Below are 26,250 nucleotides of genomic sequence, written 5' to 3'. Positions count from 1 at the left end.
TAACAGGACATCCCATCTCCTTCGGAGTTTTTCAGGGAGTCCCATTATCATTCCTTTGAGAGTTTTATTAAACCTCTCAACCAGTCCATTTGTTTGTGGATGATAGGGTGTGGTGAACTTGTATGTCACACCACATTCCTTCCACATGGCCTTTAAGTAAGCAGACATGAAATTGCTTCCCCTGTCTGATACCACCTCTTTTGGGAAGCCCACCCTGGAAAAGATTCCCAGGAGGGCCTTTGCCACTGCAGGAGCTGTAGTGGTCCTTAGATGAATTGCTTCAGGATATCTGGTGGCATGGTCCACTACCGCCAAGATAAACCTATTGCCTGAAGCAGTAGGAGGGTCAAGGGGGCCAACTAAGTCAACCCCTACCCTTTCAAAGGGAACCCCAACCACAGGTAGTGGAATAAGGGGTGCCTTTGGGGTGCCACCTGTTTTGCCACTGGCTTGACAGGTGACACAGGACTTACAAAATTCCTTTGTGTCCTCTGACATTCTTGGCCAATGAAACAAGGGAACAAGCCTGTCCCAAGTTTTCATTTGTCCCCAATGTCCAGCTAAGGGAATATTGTGGGCTAGAGTTAGGAGGAACTCTCTGTATTGCAAGGGAATGACCAATCTCCTGGCTGCTCCAGGTTTAGTGTCCCTTGCCTCAGTATACAAGAGGTTGTCCTCCCAGTAAACTCTGTGAGAGTCACTGACATCCCCATTTTGCTGTTTGACAGCTTGCTGTCTTAGACCCTCTAGTGTGGGACAGGTCTGCTGTGCCACACTCAGCTCCTCCCTGGCAGGCCCCCCTCCACCCAAAAGCTCAGCAGTGTCTGCTTCCAGCTCCTCTGGTGAAGGTTCTGCACAGGGTGGAAATTCTTCTTCCTCAGAAGTAGAATCCAGTGTAGAGGGAGGGATAGTAGGTAGTGTTTTACCTTTACTAACCCTAGCTTTAGGGAGCACTTGGTCCATTGTTCCAGGATCCAAGTCACCCTGTCCTTTTTGATTTTTGGCCTGAGCCCTTGTCAAAGCAAAAATATGCCCAGGAATGCCCAGCATTGCTGCATGAGCCTCCAACTCCACTTCTGCCCAAGCTGATGTCTCTAAATCGTTCCCTAGTAGACAGTCTACAGGTAAATCTGAGGCAACCACAACTTTCTTTGGACCAGTAACCCCCCCCCCCCCCCCACCCAAAAGCTCAGCAGTGTCTGCTTGCTTCCAGCTCCTCTGGTGAAGGTTCTGCACATGGTGGAAATTCTTCTTCCTCCGAAGTAGAATCCAGTGTAGAGGGAGGGATAGTAGGTAGTGTTTTACCTTTACTAACCCTAGCTTTAGGGAGCACTTGGTCCATTGTTCCAGGATCCAAGTCACCCTGTCCTTTTTGCTTTTTGGCCTGAGCCCTTGTCAAAGCAAAAATATGCCCAGGAATGCCCAGCATTGCTGCATGAGCCTCCAACTCCACTTCTGCCCAAGCTGATGTCTCTAAATCATTCCCTAGTAGACAGTCTACAGGTAAATCTGAGGCAACCACAACTTTCTTTGGACTAGTAACCCCCCCCCCCCCCCCCCCCCCCCCCCCCCCCAGTTGAGATTCACAACAGCCATGGGGTGGCTAAGAGTGTTGTTATGAGCATCAGTCACTTGGTACTGGTGACCAAGTAGGTGTTGTTCAGGGTGGACCAGTTTCTCTATTACCATTGTAACACTGGCACCTGTGTCCATGTAGGCCTGAACCTCAACACCATTTATTAGGGGAAGTTGCTTGTATTTATCCATATTAACGGGACAAGCAACCAAGGTGGCCAAATCAATGGCACCTTCAGAGACTAACACAGCCTCTGTGGTCTCCCTAACAAGACCAACCCCAACTAAATTACCAAAAGTGAGCCCAGCTACTCCCTTGGATTGGCTATTAGTAGGTTTGCTCCCACCACCACTGCTATTACTAGGGGCACTAGGTGTAGCAGTAGGGGTTGTAGTAGTGGGAGGCTTGGTGCTTTTCTTTTGGACAACTGGGATCAGTTGTCCAATGGCCTTTTACTTTACATAAATAGACCTGTGGTTTCTTTACTTGATTTGAAGAGGATTTGGGCCCACCACCCCCACCAGAGTGTTTTTGTGGGCCTGATGAAGACTCATTTTTAGATTTGTCCCCACCCTTGTCTGAAGACTTACCATCCTTCTTCTTGCCATCCTTGTCACCCCCTGTATGAACTTTTCTGTTCACTCTTGCTCTGACCCATTTGTCTGCCTTCTTTCCCAATTATTGGGGAGAGGTCAGATCTGAGTCCACTAGATAGTGGTGTAACAAATCAGACACACAATTATTAAGAATATGCTCTCTCAGGATTAAGTTATACAGGCTTTCATAGTCAGAAACTTTACTGCCATGTAACCACCCCTCCAAGGCCTTCACTGAATGGTCAACAAAGTCTACCCAGTCTTGTGAAGACTCCTTTTTGGTTTCTCTGAACTTGATCCTGTACTGTTCAGTGGTTAAGCCATAACCATATAGGAGTGCATTCTTAAGAACTGTAAAATCATTGGCATCACTTTCCTTAACAGTAAGGAGCCTATCCCTACCCTTTCCACTGAAAGATAGCCATAGGATAGCAGCCCACTGCCTTTGAGGGACCCCCCTGTACAACACAGGCCCCCTCAAGTGCAGCAAACCACTTGTTAATGTCATCCCCCTCCTTGTAAGGGGGAACTATCTTGTGCAGATTCCTAGAATCATGCTCTTTTACAGGATTACTATCTGTAATACTGCTGCTGCCACCATGGGGTCCAAACCCCAACCTCGGTCTTTCTTTTTCTAAGTCAAATGCTTGCCTGTCTAAATCCAGCTTCCTGAGCTTCAGTCTGGATTCTTCCACTCTCAATCTATTGAGTTCCCTTTCTAACACTCTGTCTTAAGGGTGGGTGGGTTGGGCATGCCTTGACACAGAAGAATGGTGTGAATGAACAGAGGGAGACCTGTCCCTAACAGATGGCACTCTAACAACCTGGCCTAAAGGAGTAACCTCTATACTATGATGAGAACTCACATCAGTACCAGCCCTGCTAGGTGGCCTGCTAAGGGGCAGGTTGGGAAGGTTCCCTTCTAACCCTTTTATTGGGGCTACCCCAGAATCAGAGTGTGAACCATCAGCTAATCTCTGACCAGATGTGCCAGCTATGGCCTTATCTTGTTCAATGAGCATATTAACTAACAATTCTCTTGAGGGATTCTTCCCTACCCCTAAACCTCTTTCAATGCAGAGACTCCTTGCTCCTTTCCAGCTAAGGAGGTCATAAGCAGTTCTGGTTAGATCCAGAGTTTGACCTGTACCAGACATGATAGAAAAGGTTTAAGGGACAGAAAAAGAAAGAAAAGGTTTCAGGACTTTTTAAAGAACAGAAAAAAACCTTTTTCAACTTTTAAGAACTTTTTGAAAGTTTTAGAGGTACTTTTCAGCACTTAGCAATAGAGTAAGAGAAGAAAAGCAACACTTTTTGGTTAGGTGTACATACACTGAACTTTTTTTGTATATTTTTCTCTTATGAAAAGTAAAAAATGACAAAGTGGTAAGTAGTTGCAAGTACTTATCCCACTGCTGCACAATCAATGTAGGAGGCTGGCCCGGTTTGTAGTGGTACCAAGGGGTACTTACACTCTGCACCAGGTCCAGTTATCCCTTATTAGTGTAGAAGAGGTGTCTTGCAGCTTAGGCTGATAGAAAAGGTAGCTTAGCAGAGCAGCTTAGGCTGAACTAGGTGTCGTGTAAAGCTCCTACTATACCACTGGTGTCATATGCACAATATCATAGGAAACACAATACACAGATTATAAAGTACCTTTATTTTTAGTATTTTTATGACAATATGCCCAAAAGTATCTCAGTGAGTACCCTCAGTATGAGGATAGCAAATATACACAAGATATATGTACACAATACCAAAAATATGCAGTAATAGCAATAGAAAGCAATGCAAGCAATGTACAGTCACAATAGATTGCAATGAGAGCACATAGGTACAGGGGCAACAAAAACCATATACTCTAGAAGTGGATTGCGAACCACGAATGGACCCCAAACCTATGTGACCTTGTAGAGGGTCGCTGGGACTGTAAGAAAACAGTGAGGGTTAGAAACATAGCCCACCCCAAGACCCTGAAAAGTGGGTGCAAAGTGCACCTAAGTTCCCCAAAGAGCACAGAAGTAGTGATAGGGGAATTCTGCAAGGAAGACCAACACCAGCAATGCAACAACAATGGATTTCCAGACAAGAGTACCTGTGGAACAAGGGGACCAAGTCCAAAAGTCATGATCAAGTCGGGAGTGGGCAGATGCCTAGGAAATGCCAGCTGTGGGTGCAAAGAAGCTGCCACCGGATGGTAGAAGCTGTGGATTCTGCAAGAACGAAGAGGACTAGGAACTTCCCCTTTGGAGGATGGATGTCCCACGTCGTGAAGAAGCTTGCAGAGGCGTTTCCGTGCAGAAAGACCGCAAACAAGCCTTGCTAGCTGCAAGGGTTGCGGTTAGGGTTTTTGGATGCTGCTGTGGCCCAGGAGGGACCAGGATGTCGCCAATTGCGTGAGGAGACAGAGGGGGCGTCCAGCAAGACAAAGAGCCCACTCAGAAGCAAGCAGCACCCGCAGAAGTGCCGGACAAGCACTACGAAGAAGAGTGAACCAGAGCTCACCCGAAGTCACAAAAGAAGGTCCCACGACGCCGGAGGACAACTCTGGAGGTCGTGCACTGCAGGTTAGAGTGTCGGGGACCCAGTCTTGGCTGTGCACAAAGGAAATCCTGGAAGAGTGCACAGGAGCCGGAGCAGCTGCAAATCACGCGGTACCCAGCAATGCAGTCTAGCGTGGGGAGGCAAGGACTTACCTCCACCAAACTTGGACTAAAGAGTCACTGGACTGTGGGAGTCACTTGGACAAAGTTGCTGAGTTCCAGGGACCTCGCTCGCCGTGCTGAGAGGAGACCCAGAGGACCGGTGATGCAGTCTTTTGGTGCCTGCGGTAACAGGGGGAAGATTCCGTCGACCCACGGGAGATTTCTTCGGAGCTTCTAGTGCAGAGAGGAGGCAGACTACCCCCACAGCATGCACCACCAGGAAAACAGTCGAGAAGGCGGCCGGATCAGCGTTACAAGGTCGCAGTAGTCGTCTTTACTACTTTGTTGCAGTTTTGCTGGCTTCCAGAGCAGTCAGGGGTCGATTCCTTGGCAGAAGGTGAAGAGAGATGCAGAGGAACTCTGAGGAGCTCTTGCATTCGTTATCTAAAGAATTCCCCAAAGCAGAGACCCTAAATAGCCAGAAAAGGAGGTTTGGCTACTTAGGAGAGAGGATAGGCTAGCAACACCTGTAGGAGCCTATCAGAAGGAGTCTCTGACGTCACCTGCTGGCACTGGCCACTCAGAGCAGTCTAGTGTGCCAGCAGCACGTCTGTTTTCAAGATTGCAGAGGTCTGGAGCACACTGGAGGAGCTCTGGGCACCTCCCAGGGGAGGTGCAGGTCAGGGGAGTGGTCACTCCCCTTTCCTTTGTCCAGTTTCGCGCCAGAGCAGGGCTGGGGGATCCCTGAACCGGTGTAGACTGGTTTATGCAGAAATGGGCACCATCTGTGCCCATGAAAGCATTTCCAGAGGCTGGGGGAGGCTACTCCTCCCCAGCCCTAACACCTACTTCCAAAGGGAGAGGGTGTAACACCCTCTCTCTGAGGAAGTCCTTTGTTCTGCCTTCCTGGGCCAAGCCTGGCTGGACCCCAGGAGGGCAGAAACCTGTCTGAGGGGTTGGCAGCAGCAGCAGTGAAACCCCGGGAAAGGCAGTTTGGCAGTACCCAGGTTCTGTGCTAGAGACAGGGATGCATGGAATTGTACCCCCAATACCAGAATGGTATTGGGGTGACAATTCCATGATCCTAGACATGTTACATGGCCATGTTCGGAGTTACCATTGTGACGCTACATATAGGTAGTGACCTATATGTAGTGCACGTGTGTAATGGTGTCCCCGCACTCACAAAGTCCGGGGAATTTGCCCTAAACAATGTGGGGGCACCTTGGCTAGTGCCAGGATGCCCACACACTAAGTAACGTGGCACCTAACCTTCACCAAGTGAGGGTTAGACATATAGGTGACTTATAAGTTACTTATGTGCAGTGAAAAATGGCTGTGAAATAACGTGGACATTATTTCACTCAGGCTGCAGTGGCAGTCCTGTGTACGAATTGTCTGAGCTCCCTATGGGTAGCAAAAGAAATGCTGCATCCCATAGGGATCTCCTGGAACCCCAATACCCTGGGTACCTAGGTACCATATACAAGGGAATTATAAGGGTGTTCTAGTGTGCCAATGAGAATTGGTAAAATTAGTCACTAGCCTGCAGTGACAATTTTAAAAGCACAGAGAGCATAAACACTGAGGTTCTGGTTAGCAGAGCCTCAGTGGTACAGTTAGGCACCACACAGGGAACACATATAGTCCACAAACTATGAGCACTGGGGTCCTGGCTAGCAGGATCCCAGTGACACATATCAAACACACTGACAACATAGGGTTTTCACTATGAGCACTGACTAGCAGGATCCCAGTGAGACAGTAAAAACACCCTGACATATACTCACAAACAGGCCAAAAGTGGGGGTAACAAGGCTAGAAAGAGGCTACCTTCCTACCACAGGTTTCCAGGAATGCTACTTGGACAGTCATGATACTTCTGCAGCCTCCTAATCCTGATGAATAGTGTTCTGCATAGGATTTACCTCTGTACAAAGGAAATGGAGTGTTCTGGGAAAATGCTAATTTTTTCCTCCCCAGAAAAAATCTTTCCCTATAAAAAAAAGCTCTTTCCTCAGGACGATCAGTTCTCCTTCTGGTTCTCGATGTAGGGTGTGCTGCAGCCCTTGGAAGGAGTAAAATCTCCAACTATTTCCAAGGTGGAAATGTGTCAGAGAGGAGGCTTAGAATCCACATAAATGTACACACCTGTGGCCATTATCAAAATCACTCCTCAGAATGCCCACTTTCCACCCCTTGAGTGGAATTACGAATTGCATATTTCTACCCACTTGTGTCAGGGGAATCCACATTGCAAATTCATTTATTCATGCCAGGAATCCGGCAGGCACAATTTATATCTCTCTGGCAATTACCCAATTTACACCAAAAAGACCCTTGTGAATAGGCTCCTACATCCCTAGTGATTATAGTCACATCAAGCCTTAACAATATAGTAAGGTCGACAACCAATGCTAAGCAATGGTAGCTGCTTGCCCATTTAGGCATAATGAATCTTGTTGAAAATTATTATAGTGCAATATTCTTATGCGTCTTTACCTACATACACTTCACCACAATCTCCAGATTCGCTGACAGAACGGTTAAAGCATGAATGATACAGCACAGAAATGAAGACTAGCAAGAGAAAAAGGTAAGGATTAAATGAAACAGAGGAACATTTGGATGCCCCTGCTTTAAAACATATTTAGAAGCAACTGTCTTGAAATAGACAGGAAACTAGCCTCCCGAGATCAAACGAGACAGGAACTGAGAAAGCGTTAACATGGATGCCACCTCTCAACCATATTCACTTTAATATAAAAATGGTGAAAAGCCCTGGACCCATGGGTTCAATTAGTTCAGTAAATTACTATAAACATTTTGAAGTAAACAAAGCAAATGTTCCACTACAATTGAGCACTTGCCAATATAGTGAAAGGATCTTTCTGCCAGGGGCTATAGGACAATGGACATAAGATATTCTTAATCTTTATGATAATAAAATGTCACCATAAAGAAAAAACATAAAAAATATAGTCAACCAAGAAGCAATTTGTGAGACATTTTAGTTTCTACCTGAGCTAGTGATCTTGAAAAAAAAGGAACACGTTAGCATTCATCACAACAAGTAAAAGTAGTGAAAGATGACGCTGTATAAAGCATGAAACAATTTAAAGACTACAAGAATGCAAAACTACTAAGATAAAGCACGCAAAAGATATTGGGAGCTCACAAAGAATGGGGTGAAATCCTAAACAGCTTATCTAAAAGAACAAGTTACTTACCTTCGGTAACGCTTTTTCTGGTGGATACACTGACTACCTGTGGATTACTCACCTTATGAATTCGATCCTTGCGCCAGCATCCGACGGAAAGTCTTCTTCCTAGCTGTCTACGTCGACGAGGACGTCATAATGGCACGGCTCCGCGTGACTCCGTCTGACGTCAGCGTGCCAATAAGAGGTCCCCGTCAGCGTACTAACGTCAGTTTCACCTCACTTTTTTCGTGCCTTTAAAGGAAATAGGAGTAAACCGACCATGAAAATTGATAAATAATATAGAAAGATATACACACACAAAAACCTTGATCATTTAAATAATCCATTCTTATTGAGAGCTGGAATACATAAATATATAAAATAAATAGAGAAATATCACTATATACATATAAATATACATATATAAGCGCTTTCATATATATATATATATATATAAATAAATATAAATCTAAATACTGCAAGATAAGAGTGTAACCAGGCAGGCAACGGGGAGGCGGGAGGGACCGTGAGGAATCCACAGGTAGTCAGTGTATCCACCAGAAAAAGCGTTACCGAAGGTAAGTAACTTCTTCTTCTGATGGATACAACTACCTGTGGATTCCTCACCTTATGAATAGAGTCCCAAGCAGTACCGCACTCGGTGGTGGGTGCCCACCTGATTACACTAAGAAATCTTGCAATACCGAGCGAGCAAAGTGACCGTCCCTCCTCATCTCGGAGTCTAAACAGTAATGTTTCACGAAAGTATGGAGGGACGCACAAGTTGCCGCTTTACATATATCCATCAATGGAACTCCCCTCGCCAAAGCCGAGGATGCGGATTTAGCCCTAGTAGAGTGGGCCCTGATACCTTCAGGAGGGACCTTTTTTGCCAAAGAGTAACAGATCTTTATACACAAGATAACCCACCTGGAGAGTGTCCTTCTGTACAGCTCTGCCCTTTTGTTGACCAGCATATCCAACAAACAGTTGCTCATCCAAACAAAAGTTTTTAGTTCTTTCGAGATAAAAACTCAGGGCCCTCTTAGGGTCCAACCTATGGAGTCTCTCTTCCTCTTTAGACGGGTGGGGAGGAGGATAAAAAGCAGGAAGAGTCATATTCTGCCCTAAATGAAAAGGGGTGAAAACCTTTGGCAGAAAAGCAGCCCTGGTTTTTAGAACCACTTTATCAGGGAAAAACACAGTGAAAGGGGGCTTAACGGAGAGCACCTGAAGCTCTCCAATCCTCCTAGCAGAAGTAATTGCGATCAAGAAAACCGTCTTGAAGGCTAATATCTTAATGGACATGAATGCATGGGCTCGAAAGGCGAACCCATTAAGAATGTTAAAACAATATTTAAGTCCCACTGAGGCATGTGAAAAGGAGTAGGAGGAAAGCTATTCACCAAACCCTTAAGGAACCTATGTACAATGGGAGACTTGAATAAAGACTGCTGATCCGGAAGGCAAAGAAACGCCGACAGAGCTGCCAAATAACCCTTAACTGTAGCTATAGCACAGCCTTTCTTCGCCAAACTGAGAACAAACAAAAGTACATCTGAAAGATGGGCCTTTAAAGGATCTTTTTGGTTCTCTCCACACCACAACACAAATTTTGCCCACCTTCCGGCATAAATAGACCAAGTGGAGTGTCGCCTGGACGATAGTATAACATCCACTACATCCGGTGGGAGAGAAAAAGAACTCAGGTTGCCCCATTCAATCTCCAGGCATGAAGGTGCAGGCTCTGGAGGTGGGGGTGTAGAACCTGCCCCTGCGAATGAGAGAGGAGATCTGCCCTGAGCGGGAGACGGAGTGGAGGGCACTGAGAGAGTTGAAGTAGGTCTGTATACCATGCCCTTCTCGGCCAGTCCGGTGCCACCAATATGACTTGGGCCCGGTCTTGACGAACCTTCCTCAAAACCCAAGGAATCAAGGGTATGGGGGAAACGCGTAAAACAACTGGCCGTTCCAGGACATCTGAAACGCGTCCCCCAACGCCCCTTGCATCGGATACTGGAGGCTGCCGAATAACGGGCAATGCGCGTTCTCCCGAGTGGCAAATAAATCCACCTGAGGAGTACCCCACATCTCGAAGATGTGGAGGACTAGATCCGGATGGAGACGGCACTCGTGGTCTAATGAGAAGTGACGACTGAGAACGTCCGCATGTACATTCAACACTCTGGCCAAATGATTTGCCATCAAGCAAATCTGATGGTCCTGAGCCCAGGACCAGAGTCGTAGGGCTTCTCGGCAAAGAAGATACAACCCCACTCCTCCCTGCTTGTTTATATACCACATCGCGGTAGTGTTGTCCGTCAGGATCTGAACTGACTGACCGCGAAGGGAAGGGAGGAAGGCCTTGAGCGCCAAACGTACAGCCCGCAATTCCAACAGATTGATATGCAACATCTGTTCCGCTGGAGACCAACGACCCTTGATCTCCACGTCCCCCAGATGAGCTCCCCACCCTAGAGTGGAAGCATCCGATATCACTGTAGCCACCGGAGGAGGTAGTGAAAACGGTTTTCCTTGAGAAAGGTTGCCGTCCACTGTCCACCAATGAAGAGCCGCTACAGCGTCCCTGGAGATCTTTATTGAATCCCTGAGATCTCCCTTGTGCTGGAACCACTGTCTGCGGAGACACCACTGAAGAGCCCTCATATGCCAGCGAGCATGAGTGACCAACATAATGCAAGAAGCAAACAGACCTAGCAGGCGTAAGACTTTGAGGACTGGAACTGCCGCTCCTCTTTGAAACAAAGGAATCAGTGCCTGAATGTCCCGTACCCGCTGAGGCGGGGGGTAGGCCCGAAACCTTGCCGTGTCCAATACTGCCCCTATGAACAGGAGGCGTTGAGAGGGCTCCAAGTGAGATTTGGGTACGTTCACCAAAAAACCCAGATCGAACAACAACTGCGTTGTCATTCGCAGATGAGACAACACAATCTCTGGAGACTTGGCTTTGATCAACCAATCGTCCAGGTAGGGAAAAACCGCTACCTCCCTCTTTCTGAGATGTGCTGCAACAACTGCCATCACCTTTGTGAAGACCCGGGGTGCTGAAGTAAGACCAAACGGGAGGACCGCAAACTGGTAATGTTGCGATCCGACCACAAAACGGAGATACTTCCTGTGCAACTTGACTATGGGAACATGAAAGTACGCGTCCTGCAAGTCGACAGACACCATCCAGTCTCCTTCGTTCAACACCAACAGCACCTGCGCTAGGGTCAGCATTTTGAATTTTTCCTGCTTGAGGAACAAATTCAAAATCCTCAAGTCTAGGATCGGCCTTAGACGACCGTCCACTTTGGGAATCAGGAAATACCTTAAATAACACCCCTGACCCCTTTCCTGCAACGGTACCAACTCTATAGCGCCCTTTGCCAACAGGACTACAACCTCCTGTTGCAACAACAGAAGATGTTCTTCTGAACAAAAGGAGGGACGGGGAGGGAAGGGAGGAGGAAACTCCTGAAAGGGGAGAGCAGATCCCTTTTCCACAATTCCTAGCACCCACGATTCTGTTGTAATTGACCTCCATTGCTGCAGAAAAAGACTCAATCTTCCCCCTACAGGAGAAGTGTGACTGATAAAGTGGGGGAAAACTAGGGCTGCTTCTGCTGCTGTCCACCAGAGGAGGATGAAGAAGAAGAGAGCTGCTGGGCTGGACCTCTAGCCCTACCCCTACCTCGCCCTCTGAAGGCACGATAGGGCGGGTTGGCAGGCTGTTGGGCATAAGATTGAGACCTACGAAAGGCAGAACCTCTAGCAAACCCTCGAAACCTACGAAAAGACCTGTACAATGTAGCAGAAGGGGTCTGCAAACCCAGGGACTTAGCTGTAGCCCGACAGTCCTTAAACCGTTCAAGGGCAGAGTCTGCCTTGTCCCCAAACAGCTTTTCCACATCAAATGGAAGGTCCATTAAAGTGGATTGTACATCCAACGAGAAGCCCGAAGACCTTAGCCAGGCATGCCTTCTCGTAGCCACCGATGTTCCCATGGCCCTGGCTATAGAATCCGTAGTATCCAGGCCAGATTGAATAATCTGCTGTGCAGCAGCTTGCGCATCCAAGAAAAGGGCCCCAAAAGATTTTCGCACTTCCTGTGGCAGATCTTTTGCCCTCTCCTTCGCAGAGTCCATTAGGGCATGAATGTATCTGCCTAGCACCCAAGTGGAATTGGTAGCTTTCAGGGCCATGCTGCAAGCGGAGAAAATTTTCTTCGAGGATTGCTCCATCCTCTTGGATTCTCTGTCTGTTGGAACACCAGGGAATGTACCGGGGGCAGATTTTGCAGAACATGATGCCTGAACCACCAAACTCTCCGGAGTGGGGTGACGAGATAGAAAAACTGGATCACCTGGGGCACTCCTAGGCCTTCTCACCACTGCCCTGTTCACCGCAGGAGATATCACCGGCTTTTTCCACAGGTCCATAATAGGCTCAGTCAACGCCTCATTAAAAGGCAACAAAGGGTCAGCACTGGAGGAAGAAGGATGAAGAACCTCAGTGAGCAGTTTAGTCTTAACTTCTGCCGTGGACAAAGACAAATCCAGATAGTCAGCTGCCTTCCTCACCACAGCATGGAAAGAGGCGGCCTCCTCAGTAAACTCCCCAGGAGAAGCAATGTCCTACTCCGGGGAAGTACCCAACCCACTTGCAGTGGCAAGTCCCTGGAAATCATCAGAAGGCTCTATCTCACCTTCCTCAAGCCTTGTGTATTACTCTTCCTTCAGAAGCCTCAACGCCTTCCTTCGAGATCTTAAATGCGTTTCCAGAGCCGGTGTCGACAAGGACTCCATCGACGCCATGATATCAGACCTTGAATTGGTTCCGGAAGGCTCCCGGATTCAACCGGCGCTGAAGTCGGCAGAATGTACAGAAGGAGATGGAGCCGGTCTGGATGAGGCCACCAATGGCGCCGGATGGTGCGGAGAAGGAGTCGGACGAGAAGCTGACGGATCCACAGTCCCAGACGAAGGACTCCTGCCAGGGGAAACTCCTGGCGCCGGACCACCAGGCTCTGTAGGGCAGAAGGGCATGAATGCACGGAAAAAGGAAAACTGACGTTAGTACGCCGACGGGGACCTCTTATTGGCACGCTGACGTCAGACGGAGTCACGCGGAGCCGTGCCATTAGGACGTCCTCGTCGACGTAGACAGCTAGGAAGAAGACTTTCCATCGGATGCTGGCGCAAGGATTGAATTCAGAAGGTGAGGAATCCACAGGTAGTTGTATCCATCAGAAACGACTTGCACCTTTGTTAAATATACAGCCAGTAAACGTATCTTGGCTATCTACAAGTAGATTGCAAACTAGAGGAAATCTTGAAAGCAAAGACAAAGGTTTAGTCTTTAATGTTTTTGTTCTCTTTTAATTTATCATTTATCCTTCAACTTATTTGTGGCACCTCTTTATTAACATTGTGTCTACGTATCTCAAATGTGTTGATCAGTTCCAGCTATACCACATACATTTTTCATCTAGTGAGATATTTAGGGTTAATTGTGAACCTTCACACCATGGTCATCAGAGATTGCACCCTGGTGCCTTTTCATTGAAATATATGTACGATACATCTTACCTTAAAAAATTAAAGCATAGGCTGGTCTCTTACTTGCTCCGGCTTCTGGTCTAAGAAAGGACTTTAATTCCCTAGGGTGCTCAATATCTACCAACTGTTCATTCTTCAACCTTTCACTGATCTTCTGGCATAGAACCTGATATAGCAAAGGTATGCTGATTTCCCTAAGGATATCTGTTGTCCTAAATTGTCATAAGTTGGTCAAGGAAACGACCCTGTATTTAAAAGTAATTTTGCTTGAAATCAATTCTTCCTTTACAACAAAGTTTATGTCAAATGAGTAAAGGAAAGGAGAAGCAGTCCCACTGCTGAAATGAAGCCCACTGACATCACTAGTCTTCAGGCAATTTGGAAACTTCCTCTTTCCATGAAAGCAATGGAATGTGCATCATGTTCGCAGCTGCAACATTTTTATGAATCTAACAGGTCACAAATCCCATGATTTTGGTTTTCATCCATGAAGAACACAATTAGTGATATAGCAGATGACATGGAATGGATTGCAGATGGAGAGGCAAAGCAACAGGTACCTATAATATATTAGATTTGTGCCGGATTTGAGACCAATAAGCATCTTGTACTACTGAGGAGGCTGTAAGCTGCGGTTTATAAAGGAACTGCACTCTCCCCTTGATCCTTTATAGCTACGGAATAGTCATCTATGGCACTTCCTCATCATGAATCAAGACAGACAACGGTTTGTGCAATCCAAAATGGATTAGTCTTAAGGACTCTTGGTAGAGCAGAACAGAAACTCTGGATTCTCATATTATTTGTATGTTTAAGACACACAGCTTCTGCTATTTAAGCAAGCAATTTCAGTAATGTACATTTGGTAGTTGCGGACTGGATGAATCGCAATGTCCTAAGGTGTAATCCTTGAAAAACTCAGATTCTGGGTTTCAACCACATAGAAGATGACAGAACACAATTTTACCCACTCCTGGACCCCACCCCACTCATATCAAACAAGTCTACAACCTTGAAGTTAACAATAAGGAAGACTAGTCAAACAAGCCAAGCTTCAATTCTTTTTTTATTCAGTTATATAACAATAACCATAAATCACATAAATACATAACATATAAAATACAAAACATTTAAAAAAGAATAAAAGCTCAAATATTTAAAATCTTAAAAGCTTCCAATTTAATTTACAGTCAAAATTGGAAAAATATAAATATTTAATAATTAAAAAGAATTTACACTGTTTCGCCAACTTATAGCTCCCTTTGAGAAGGACCCCACCCCGACAAACCAATACATATGGGACCATACACAACACACAAATAGGCTGGACGCTACTGCACAAAACCCTTTTTTCTCTCAGTAGGGGGAATAACAATCTTAGTCTAAACGGTGCATAAACAAATCACAAAACATGGTAAAACGTATTAGAGCCTGAAAAGACACCCAATCACATGGGCAAGTTTGTATGGATTTCAAATCATACTGGCCAAGCTGGAAGCACAAATTACTTCTAATTATTCATAATCAGAAGCGAATAATGAGTGACCTTTCCCACACATTTTGTACCATCAAAAGATACAGCTCAGTATCCCACCTGCCTCTTTAGCATTAAGAAATCCCTCACCATTGGTTTCCTTAATACCTCTGCCTCCTTTTTTCTCCCAGAATTTTTAAAAATTCTCCTTTGCCCATCATTTATCGGTACGTATTAAACATTGTAGGGCATAAAACATTTCAGGCCTACCAAGGGATGTGGTGACCTCTTTTATATATGCCAACCAGGCGATATCCAGAACTTGATCACATGCCAAACAGTGACGCAACATTTCCCTATGTAGGGAGGCACAATCATTTGACCAGATGGAAATCTCTAGCAATAGGGGCGCAATCTTAATCCCATCCTCCACGAACACCAAATTAAATTCCTCGTGTAGGCAAAACCTGGAGATATTTTGCCCCACACCCAATAACCTTCTACAGAAGTGATTTTCCTCTATCTGGGGGGCTGTGTTACCCAAACAGCCCCCGAGTGGTGCCCCATACATAAGAACCAGGGGGCATTTACGTCTATACACCTCAAGCAGAGGCTGAATAGAATAGGTTTATTTCCCACTCTTACGGCAAACTCAAAAGTAGCTCCTAAAGTAGCATTAAAACACGCACATCGCCTTGAAATGTAGGGCTTCCATGTTCCTTTTTCATCAAAAGTTACCCCTAGATAAGGAAATTCCAGCACACGGCTGATGTTTTGGTCGCTGATCTTCAAAGCACCCACTTTGCTCAGTGGCCTGCCACAGACCATAAAATGGGACTTTCTGCTGTTAGCCTCTAAGTCTAAATCAGACATAAAATCACCATACGGCTTAACCATCTTGTGGAGTCCGTTCATACTAAGGGCCATCAGCACCGCATCATCTGCATATATCAGGCTGGCAAACTCCTACCATTTATTATAGGAACATCCTTACATCTTTCCACCCGATAATTGTGCAACCATTTGTGTATAAAAGAAACTGGCGCGGGCCAAAACACACCCCTGTCTCACACCTCTTAAAATTAAAACGTTCCGTGCATTCCCCAGGAGTCCCATATCTCACGGTTGCGTTTGCCCCAGAGTTTAGGTATCGGAGCAATTTCACAATTTGGGGCTCCAAACCCATCGAGGTTAAACGTTCCCATAACTTGCTGCCGTTTACTTTGTCAAAAACAAAGCTAAGATCCATAAACGCAAGATACAGGGTACCCTTCTTTGCCTGCATGTGTTTACCGATCAACATGAGCAAGTTCAAACATTGCTCCAGAGTCCCCCAGCCCTTCTCTAAAACCATACTGCACCTTACTCAGCACATCATGCTCTCTCATCCATTCCTCAATATGCTGTAAAACAATTTGTCCCATCATTTTCATTGAAGAGTCTAAGAGTTTGATTGGGCGGTAGAATTTGGGATCACTCCGGTTTCCCTTTTTGAACATGGGGTCGATACATGCAGATTTCCAGGAGGAAGGGATTCCTGCATTCATTGCGGCATTTAAGACATTTAGCATTATAGGTGCCCACAACTGAGGAACACTTTCATCCAAGTCCATTGGGATTGTATCAGGGGCCCAGCGCTTTGTGGCTTGAGCTATCTTGCATAGCTGCAAACACTTCATGAAGTGTTTGTTCTAATGGTCAAATTTGAAGTATGACCTGCCAGCTTATGCATGTCCTCCCCTTGGGTTCCTCCCAGGAAAACCCTACAAAAATGACTCACCCACACGTCAGGGGGTATATTGCAGTCCAGGCCTTCTGGGTACCCCTGTTGACTATCTTCCAGAACAGGCTTGAGTTTTTAGTGCATGACATGCTCCAAATCCTCCCAAGCCTGCTTCTTGAGCGGTTTTCTTTCTTTCAGAGCAGATTTATACTGAGCCCGTACACTACTCACATAGGCCTTACCCTGGGCTGTGCCTTCGATGCCCTCTTCAGGGTTTACTAAACCATCCTCCCTGATGCTTAGGAATGGTCTCTTAATTTTTGGTCACAAGTTCCTTGATGGCGTCATTTAACTTATTCACCGCATCAATCACTTCCTCAGGTGAGGGGGAATCAGCCAAAAGAATCCCCGTTATTTAAATTTTGGCTCACCATCCTACCTGTGGATGCTCACCTGTCTTCAACCAATTCTCCTGCCCTGATCTTTTATTATCAAGCCTACCAGCCCACCAATCTCCGACGTGCACATGTTGCATGGAAAGTTTAGGGAGATCGTGAGGGGGTTGTGATCACTAATGTGCTGCCTCTTCACTTCTCCATCCTGGATCAGATTTCCCACTGAAGAGGACACAATGATATGATCAATTATCAACCCAGTCCCTCTCCCCACAAAAGTTGGTACCTGATTTTCACATGCAGATTCTAGGTCAAAAGTATTCTGCAAACCCAGTCTCTGTTATCCCTTAATAAGGGACCTTGCCCTTACATCCTGTATATCCTCAGGTGCAGGGCAACCATAATCCCGCTCAAAGGGATTCTGAACAGTATAATAGCCCCATATCCTTGCATTAAAGTCTGCAGATACAATTGCATGGAATTCCATACCACAGGTTTTTAACCTACCCTTCAGTATCTGCAATGCCGACAAAAGGGCCCTGATTTGGCAACCAGAATCCCATACTGCATTGCAGAAGTTTACCAAAAGGGCGTTATACTTTTTGGGGGAAAACCACCCAAATAATGAGGAGACCCTAATGTCTACAATTAATCTAATAAGCTCTAGCAATCTTAGAGATGCGAACCAGGGTGACTAAATCCCCTTTTGGGCGACAACCAGGCACCTGTTCTGCCGGAACGGCAAACCTTTGGAATCCATCCCGTACCACAGCACCTTCTGACCAGGTTTCCTAAAGTAAAATAAAATCATAGCCTGAAATAAACTTTACCCATTGCTCATCTTGCAGCTTAGTGTCATATCCTGCCACATTCCAAGAGATTAGCCGAGTCAAGGAAGACACCTCACCCAACCCTGGGGTTTTAATAGGCGACCTCCATGAAACTACCTTATTTTTTTTTTTTTTTTACCTCCTGCATTAACGGATGCACCCCCCTCATACGGTCAAATATTCTGCTCCAGGTCCCAGAGTACAATAAAACTATTTTCCACTGTAAGTGGTTGCTGACCCTCCAGCAGTTTGGGAAGGCCCCTGCCTCGGAAACCGCCTAAGGACCGGGTGTGCCTATAAAAGAAGCCTAAAGGGGCCATACCAATCTTTTCACTCGCCTGTGGATCCATGGATCGTGACATGAGCAGACGCTGGGCTAGACCTGGGTGTATATACAGTTCACTATAATACAGTCCCCTTGTCCATCCTTTTATAGGGGGCCCACCCACCCAATCCTTCTAACAAATAAAATATCCATAATGTCCTTGCAGTTAAAAGCACAGTTTTTACTCAGCCAATGTCCTGTCTTGTTCTTCAGCTGTTCAATGGATTCCCTTACACCCAGAGATAACGGTGGAACATTTGTAAGTATTACCACATAAGGGGTACAGTCAGGTGGAAGTTCCAAACGGGCGAGTGGGCGACCATTACAAAAGTGCAAATTTTGACCCCTTCTCCACTGTTGAACTGCATTCTCTCCAGTCCGGCTCCCGGATCTCCCTCGAATACCATTTCTACTAGATTCCCCTGTAGTTCTACACAAATTCACCTGGCCCGTCTTTGCATGCTTTACAAGGATGCCTGTATTTGGATGGTGCAGGGACTGCTGGGTAACACTTGCCACAATTGCTGGGTTTTCATCCAGCGGGGTTTCCTTTACCAGGATGGGGTCATTACATTCAAGATCCAAAGTCCCACACTTTTTAGGTGCAGTACATCCTCCACAACATTATTTACAGCTGCTGCCAGGGGTGATTTGAGCAATTCTACCTGGTGTACCACAGGCCGACTTCACTATCAGAAAGCTCATAAACCTCATCATTGGATGATGCTCCCTGCCAGTCACTAATTTCCAATGAAAGGCGTCTTTCTGCCAAATCTATCTCCTTTGAGACTAGCCCAACCGCTAGGGCTAGAAAGGAGTCTAAAGTTGAATGTGGTGGACCCCCTTGCTGATTCTTCACCCTTCTGCAGAGTCCTCTTCCTGTCCATCCTGCCAAATTATACAGCAACCTTTTCCATCCAATGCACTTCTCAAGCGCTAGACAGTTACAGCTTTGGGAGGGTGAGTCAGAAAACCCCTTTCAGCTATGATCTGAAAGGGATATTTGAAGTTGGCACTCACCCTGCTTTTGCCAGATGTCAGAGGGGTGTCCCAGCTCAGCCTAGCCTCTTTCAGCCGCTGACGGGTGTGGACGAGCCTGCGTATGGCCCGGGCTTTGCCCAGGCACTTTATAGCGCTCGTTGATGAGTATGAGCAGCTGTGGCACGGGAATGGCAGCCTCCTGGGGCCAGAGTGCACTCTGGGAGGTGAAATCCCTCCTTGAGAGTGTAGCGTGCCCCCAGCCCAGCTTATTTAAGTAACAAAGTGCTGTTTCCCTATTTATGATCAAATCTGCATATTTAGAAGCCTTCTCCCTATATGGTCATAAGGTCTTGGAAGTCACTACGTTTTTCCTAAAGAACACAAATTACTGCAATGGAATTTACTAGGAGGTATGCATCATTTTCTTTTGCATAATCAAGTACATTTCTGAACAATTAGGCTAACATACAGCTGCACAGAATGTATAAATGGCATCTGGTGCTTGATTTTAGAATGAGATAAGTTCTCACATCTATTTTGGACCTGAAGACCCACTTCCTACTAAAACAAAAAAAAAGCATAAAAACATTAAGTGTATTAAGCAATTAAACATTAAGCAAACAGCAGCCACTCAAGCTCTGGTTGTTTGCATTGTTCCTGTGTGCTCATGATAAATGTTTGCTGCCCAGAACAAGTAATCACATGATGTTGTATAATTTCAGGAATTTTGCATAGCTACTTTAACTTACCAAAATTACATGAGATAACACCTGCGTAACAGAAATTTCACCTGGGCTTTGATTTTACCTTTATCTTCCTATGGATGGCATAGCCAATAAAAATGACAGCTTGCACTTTGTTACGTCTGCAACAATATAATATTTTGACAGCTCTTCTGCAGCTGCATTGGTCACTAACCAAGACACATATTCACTTTTAGGGTTGAGCCTGCGAGTGCATGCGCTAGTGCATGCGTCTCGCTTATTAGGCTTTGTTGTGTACAGTAAAGGACTTGGAGGCAGTCTGTCGCTCACCATTAGTTGGCTTGCGTGGCTCTCTTCTTTATAGCCTTGTAATTTATCCACTTCAGGTCTGGCATCATTTCCGTTTCTCTTTGTGGCACAGGGACCAAGCACTGATTGATTCAACTTAATCAGTGCCTGTCTGCCTCTCCTGACGTGTTCGAGGTACTATTTTGTTCTTTTTAACTTCTAGTGCCCTGCAAACAGAAGGCTTGTGACTGGCAAAAATGTACCCAGCAGGACAAACAAAATTGCTAAGTTTTCTTCTTTACAGCTAACTTTCTTTTAATTTGCCAAGTCGTCTTTTCTCACTTCCACTCATGTTTTATTTTGTTTTTGCTCGTGAGAGCTCCTCTCAAAAGATTAACTTGCTGGCAATATTGCAATGCAACATTGTTTCTTTATTATGTGTAATTTATGAAATGATGCTTTAACACATATTTGTGCAGTGTACCCCAATCCACTCCCCTTCAATTTATCCCACTCCAATCCACCCCACTCCAATCCAATCCAATCCTTACCACTAACCCAATCCAATCCTCCCAACCCACTCCAATCTAATCTGCTCTACTCCAATTAACCCCACTAATCCAAAACAATCTGTACCACTACAAAACAAACTGCCCCACTGCAATTCAAAACAATCTGTCCCACTCCCATCTGCCCCACTTCAAACCAAAACAATCCGCCCCACTCTAATCCAAAACAATACACTCCACTCCAATACAATTCATCTTACCCCAATCCAATCCACCCCACACCAACACACACCAACCCAACCCACCCTACTTTAAACCACCTTAATAAAAGATGCCCCACTCCAATCCAAAGCAACCTGTACTACTCCAATCCACCCTACTCCAATCCAAAACAACCTACCCCACTCTAATCTGATCCACTTTAATTCAATAACCCGACCGATTCCAACCTGCCTCACTCCAATCCCACAGAGCCCACTTCAATCCAAAACAATCGTCCCCAATCCAATCCAACCCACCCAAACCCAACTCCAATCCACTCCACTAAAATCCAGTCCACCCCACCCTAATCCAGCCCATTCTACCCCACTCCAATCCAATCCAGCCCAATCTACTCCACTCCAATACACCTCACCTCAACCCAATCCACCCCACTACAATCCACTACACTGCAACCCACCCCACTCCAATCCAACCCAAAATACTCCAGTCCAACCCACCCTACTCCAAACCAATCCAACCTACCTACCTCACTCCAATCCAGTCCACTCCACCCCACTCTAATACATCTCACCCCACTCCAATCCCCCCTACTCCAGTCCAACCCATCCGACTCAAGCCCAATCCGGCCCACTGCAATCCATCCAATCCACCTCAATCAAATCCAATCCAATCGACCTATAAAACCCAGGTCCATCCCACTCCAAAACAATCCACATTAATCCAATCAACCTCACTCCAAACCACCTTAATCTACCCCACTTCAATCTAGTCCCCTCCTCCAATCAATCCACCCCACTCCAAGCCAATTCACTCCAATCCACCACAATCCCCTTTATTTCAATCCACACCATCCCAATTCTCTCCTTCCCTATCCAGCACACCACAAATCCAATCCACCACACTCAATCCAATCCTCCACCCTAATATTCCACCTCACTCCAATGCACACCACCCCAATCAGATACACCCCAATCCAATTCAGTCCAATCTACCCCACTCCTGTGCAATCCACCCCATTGCAATCTCTCCCACCCCAATCCAACTCACCCTACTCCAATCCAACCCACACAGTTTCAGTCCAAACCACCCTATTCCAGTCTAATCCACTATATTCCAATCCACCCACACCACCCAGTCCTTTCCACTCTAATACAATCAACATTAAACCACCCTACTCCAGTCCAATCCGCCTCACTCCAAACCACCTTAATCTACCCCACTTCAAGCCAGTCCACCTCCTCCAATCAATCCACCCCACTCCAATCCATTGCACTCCAGTCCAATCCACTCCATCCACCCACAATTCAGCCCACCCCACCCCTATCCAATCTACCCCAAATAATTCCACCACTCAATTCAATCTACAAGCAATCCAATCCACTACACTAATCCACCCCATTCAATCCAATCCACACCACCCCAATCAGATAAGCCCCAATCCGATTCACCCCATTCCAGTACAATCTACCCAACTCCAGTCCACCCCACTGCAATCTGTCCCATCCCAATCCAACCCACCCTACTCCAATCAAATCCACACTACTCTAGTCCATACCACCCCACTCCAGTCCATTCCACCTCAATCTCCCACCCCAGTCCATACCAGTCCAATGCAATCTAGTCCACCTCACTCCAAACCACCTTAATACACCCACTTCAATCCAGTCCACCTACTCCAATCAATCCACCACAAGCCACTCCAATCCACCCATCCCTATCGGATCCACCTATCACTATAGAATCCACCCCACCCCAATCCACCCCATTTAATCCAATCCACCTCACTCCAATTCACCCCATGTCACCCCAGATACACCCCAATCCGATTCACCCCACTCCAGTCCACTCCACTCCACCTCAAAGCAATCTACCCCAGTCCAAACCTGGTTCTATTTAAATAATGTATTTTTATAACTGACACACATGAAAGATCAATGTGTCGTAAAACATATACATAGCATATTAGTGTGTATATCTATTTATCACAGTTATTGAGGGAGGGTATAGTGACACACTTGAGGTTTGAAGTCTCTCCAGCCACTCACCAAGCTCAGCAATGGTAAAAGCATATTACACTCAGCACAGCAGCCTATGAGAGACAGATTGATATGGACAATCCAAAAAGGGAGCACCCTGTTTTACATTTCAGCTCGAAATGATAAATTCACTGACGAGCTCTGGTGAAGCACCTGTGCGCCTACTGAGTGGTACAAAAACCTGAGAATACGGTTAGGCGGCATTTCAAGCAACCCCGTCAACAACACTTTGCTCTCCGCTGATGACACCAAAAGCCAGAAACATGTGTCCGGAGATACGGCAATCGCCGCACCAACTTATGGTGAAAAACTTTCTACAACGTTATAGCACTTACTGCACCCATTTATGGTGAAAGACTTTGAAATATTATTCAAATTCATCCTAATTACTGCATTTATCATGATGCTGTGGGGCTATTTGAGCTGAAATGTAAGACAGGGTGCTCCCTTTTTAGATTGTAGATTGATATAGAGTTAGCAAGAGATAGCTGGAGAGAGAACAGAGACAGCGAGACAGAGAGAGACAGTGTGAGATAGAGATAAAGCTTGAGATAGAACAACAGACAGATAAAAATACATAACTGTTAACTATTTTATTTTGTCAAATATTGTAATTGAGGAGTTCTGGTAACATCATAAACCACAAGGCCGAAGGATGGTAATAAAGGGCCATGTTACCTGGTATATATTTTTTATATTACATATTTATTTTGAGAGACTTGGCCTGAATAGGATATTTACTTCAAAGTGCAACTAACAATGGGCACTGACAAATTTATATTTCAGATTTTTGCCCTTCATTAATACGATGTTGATAAAATAATTAACAATGTTCAGGACCATTAGGTTTATGTGAATCTCTAGAGGAGGTGTATCAGTGGATAATATGTGCTTACAACATTTGGCACAAAATTTGCAGATTTCAGGAAAATGTTAATGTGATCTTAGATGCATATAAATATCATTGCCATTAAATGTGCTTCTTAATATAATAATTTGTGCTGCATGATTTAGATAACAGAGCCACATAGTTCTAGTAACCATCACAAAGACAAAAGCTCTGCAGAAGGTTTTGGGGACTGTCATTATTATGATGAAACAAATATTTCACAGAGAACCATGAAATATTTCCCATATTTTATCATTCTCCAGTTGGGAGCCTGCGACAGTTAGCAGCCAATCCATGTCGTGCATACCAAGGACAATGGAGGTTAATAAAAATGAGTACTATAAAATAAATAATAATTCACTTAAAAATACCACAATTAAAAAGAGTTATGATTCTTGCTCAAGCGCATAAAAATTGACCTGTGAGAGTATATGTCATGCACACAACGCAAACAGTAACTTGTGTTATCTTACATACAAAAAACATATATTTGCAAATGGCACTGGAATAAAGGGACTTGGGTAGTAGTTAAACAAGTGTTATTGTATGCATTGTGTTGGTTGCATAACCCAAATTGTGAACTTCAGTGGTTTTGTATTTTGATATTGAAACATAACTCAGGTTTTTTCAGTGAATATATACACATAAAATACCATGCATATCTCATGGTCGAAGGGTTCATTCATGATTGACAGCTTGTAAAATATTGGGTATTCTATGCAAATCGGTAATTCCCTTCTCTTCAGCCATCTCTGGGGACCCATGTTTGGTTTATTCTACAAGTCTCAGCAGTGTTTGCCTAAAGAGATCTCCTCAATGAATGGAGTGTTACAACCTGGCCTAGTACAGCCAAGCCAAATTGCTAATGGGGTGCTGCAGTAATAAACTAACAAATAGAAGGAACAAATGTGAGTTTAATGAGAACACCCATGTACAACGTCTCCACAGGAAAATAATCGGAACTCAGCAGTCAAGAACACACCATAATGAGCCAAGGTGGATGCTGCAGAGTCACAAAGGTCGTATTTATATGTATTCTGCAGACTGTGGTGTCTGTTCTGTGGGGCCCAGTGGTCTTCAGGAAGGGACAGGAGACAGCCCTTGCCTGTAATGACCATTGTCCTTTCAAACCAAGTAACAAATGGGTCAGTAAAACACTCACTGGCTTTACCAATGATAGCTGCAACGTTTTTATCAAATGCCTTGTTATTATATTTTAAAAGTGGGTGGTATTATTTTTTTATGCATGTTTATACCTGTAGTTTATGCAAATCATTGTATACCTCACACTAGTTGTAACACTTCAATGTATTGAATGCTCTGCTTGCTGTATTAGGTACACAAAGGGGCCCTTACTGGGTTTTCAATAATAGATTGCATTGTATGCAGTGAGGTGCCATACACTATAGCTAGAAATAGTATAAAATTCCTCAAACAATTTTAGACCTTAACTTTCTTAATGGGGTTGGCAAATGGTAATTACAGGTATCGGGATTTGCTTACAGCTCGTGCTGCATGTTGGTCACTTGTAAAAGGATCTCCCATCAGGCACTGGGTTGCTTTTTGCACAGAGCCCAGTATCTGCCACTTCACAAGTTAACACATCTCTAACAACAGTGGTAAAGCCAATAAGTCCACATACAAAAGAGCAATTGGCAATGTATTTTGCCATGTTTTATACCAGCGTGGCTGCTGTCCAGCCACGCTGGTATACAAAAAAGTTAGTTGCGTGGAGTGGGGGAATAGAGTGTCGTCAAATGGATTTGCTGGTGTGTCATGGAGTGGAGTAGGGGGAGTAGAGTGTCGTAGAGTGGAGTAGAGTGTCGCAGAGCAGAGGGGAGTACAGTTCAGTGACAAAGTGTGGTAGAGTGGAGAGAGGTGGAATAGGGTGGAGTGATTTGGAGTGGATTGAGGTAGTGGCGTGGACTATGGGATGGATTGGACTGGAGTAGGGTAGACTGAAATTGGGTGAAATGGATTGGACTGAGGTGGATACGAGTGGGGTGCTTTAGGGGTGGGTGGTTTGGATAGGAGAGGGGTGGACTGAATTCACAGGATTGGACTGGGGTTGAGTGGACTGGGGTGGAGTTGATTAGAACGGCATAGAGTGGAGTGGATTGCAGTGGGCTGGATGGATTAGGCTGGAGTGTGGTGTGGTGGACTGAACTGGGTGGAGTGGATTAGAACGGGATAGACTGAAGATGATTGGAGTGGCTGGATTTAAATGGGTTGAAGTGGGTTGGATGGGGTGTGGAGGGTTGCAGTGGGATGGACTGCATTGCAGTGGGAT

The 26,250-nt window shown here is 45.4% G+C and overlaps 1 protein-coding gene across 1 annotated transcript in view; it reads right to left on the bottom strand.

Moving 5' to 3' along the window:
• NDUFB8 (NADH:ubiquinone oxidoreductase subunit B8) overlaps positions 1-26,250 on the bottom strand; it is an 84,322-nt gene that overhangs the window by 7,188 nt on the left and 50,884 nt on the right. The window lies entirely within an intron of this gene.

This window comes from Pleurodeles waltl, chromosome 6 (genome assembly GCF_031143425.1).
Source record: "Pleurodeles waltl isolate 20211129_DDA chromosome 6, aPleWal1.hap1.20221129, whole genome shotgun sequence".
Classification (NCBI taxonomy): domain Eukaryota; kingdom Metazoa; phylum Chordata; class Amphibia; order Caudata; family Salamandridae; genus Pleurodeles; species Pleurodeles waltl.
This window is presented reverse-complemented; position numbering and strand designations above follow the sequence as displayed.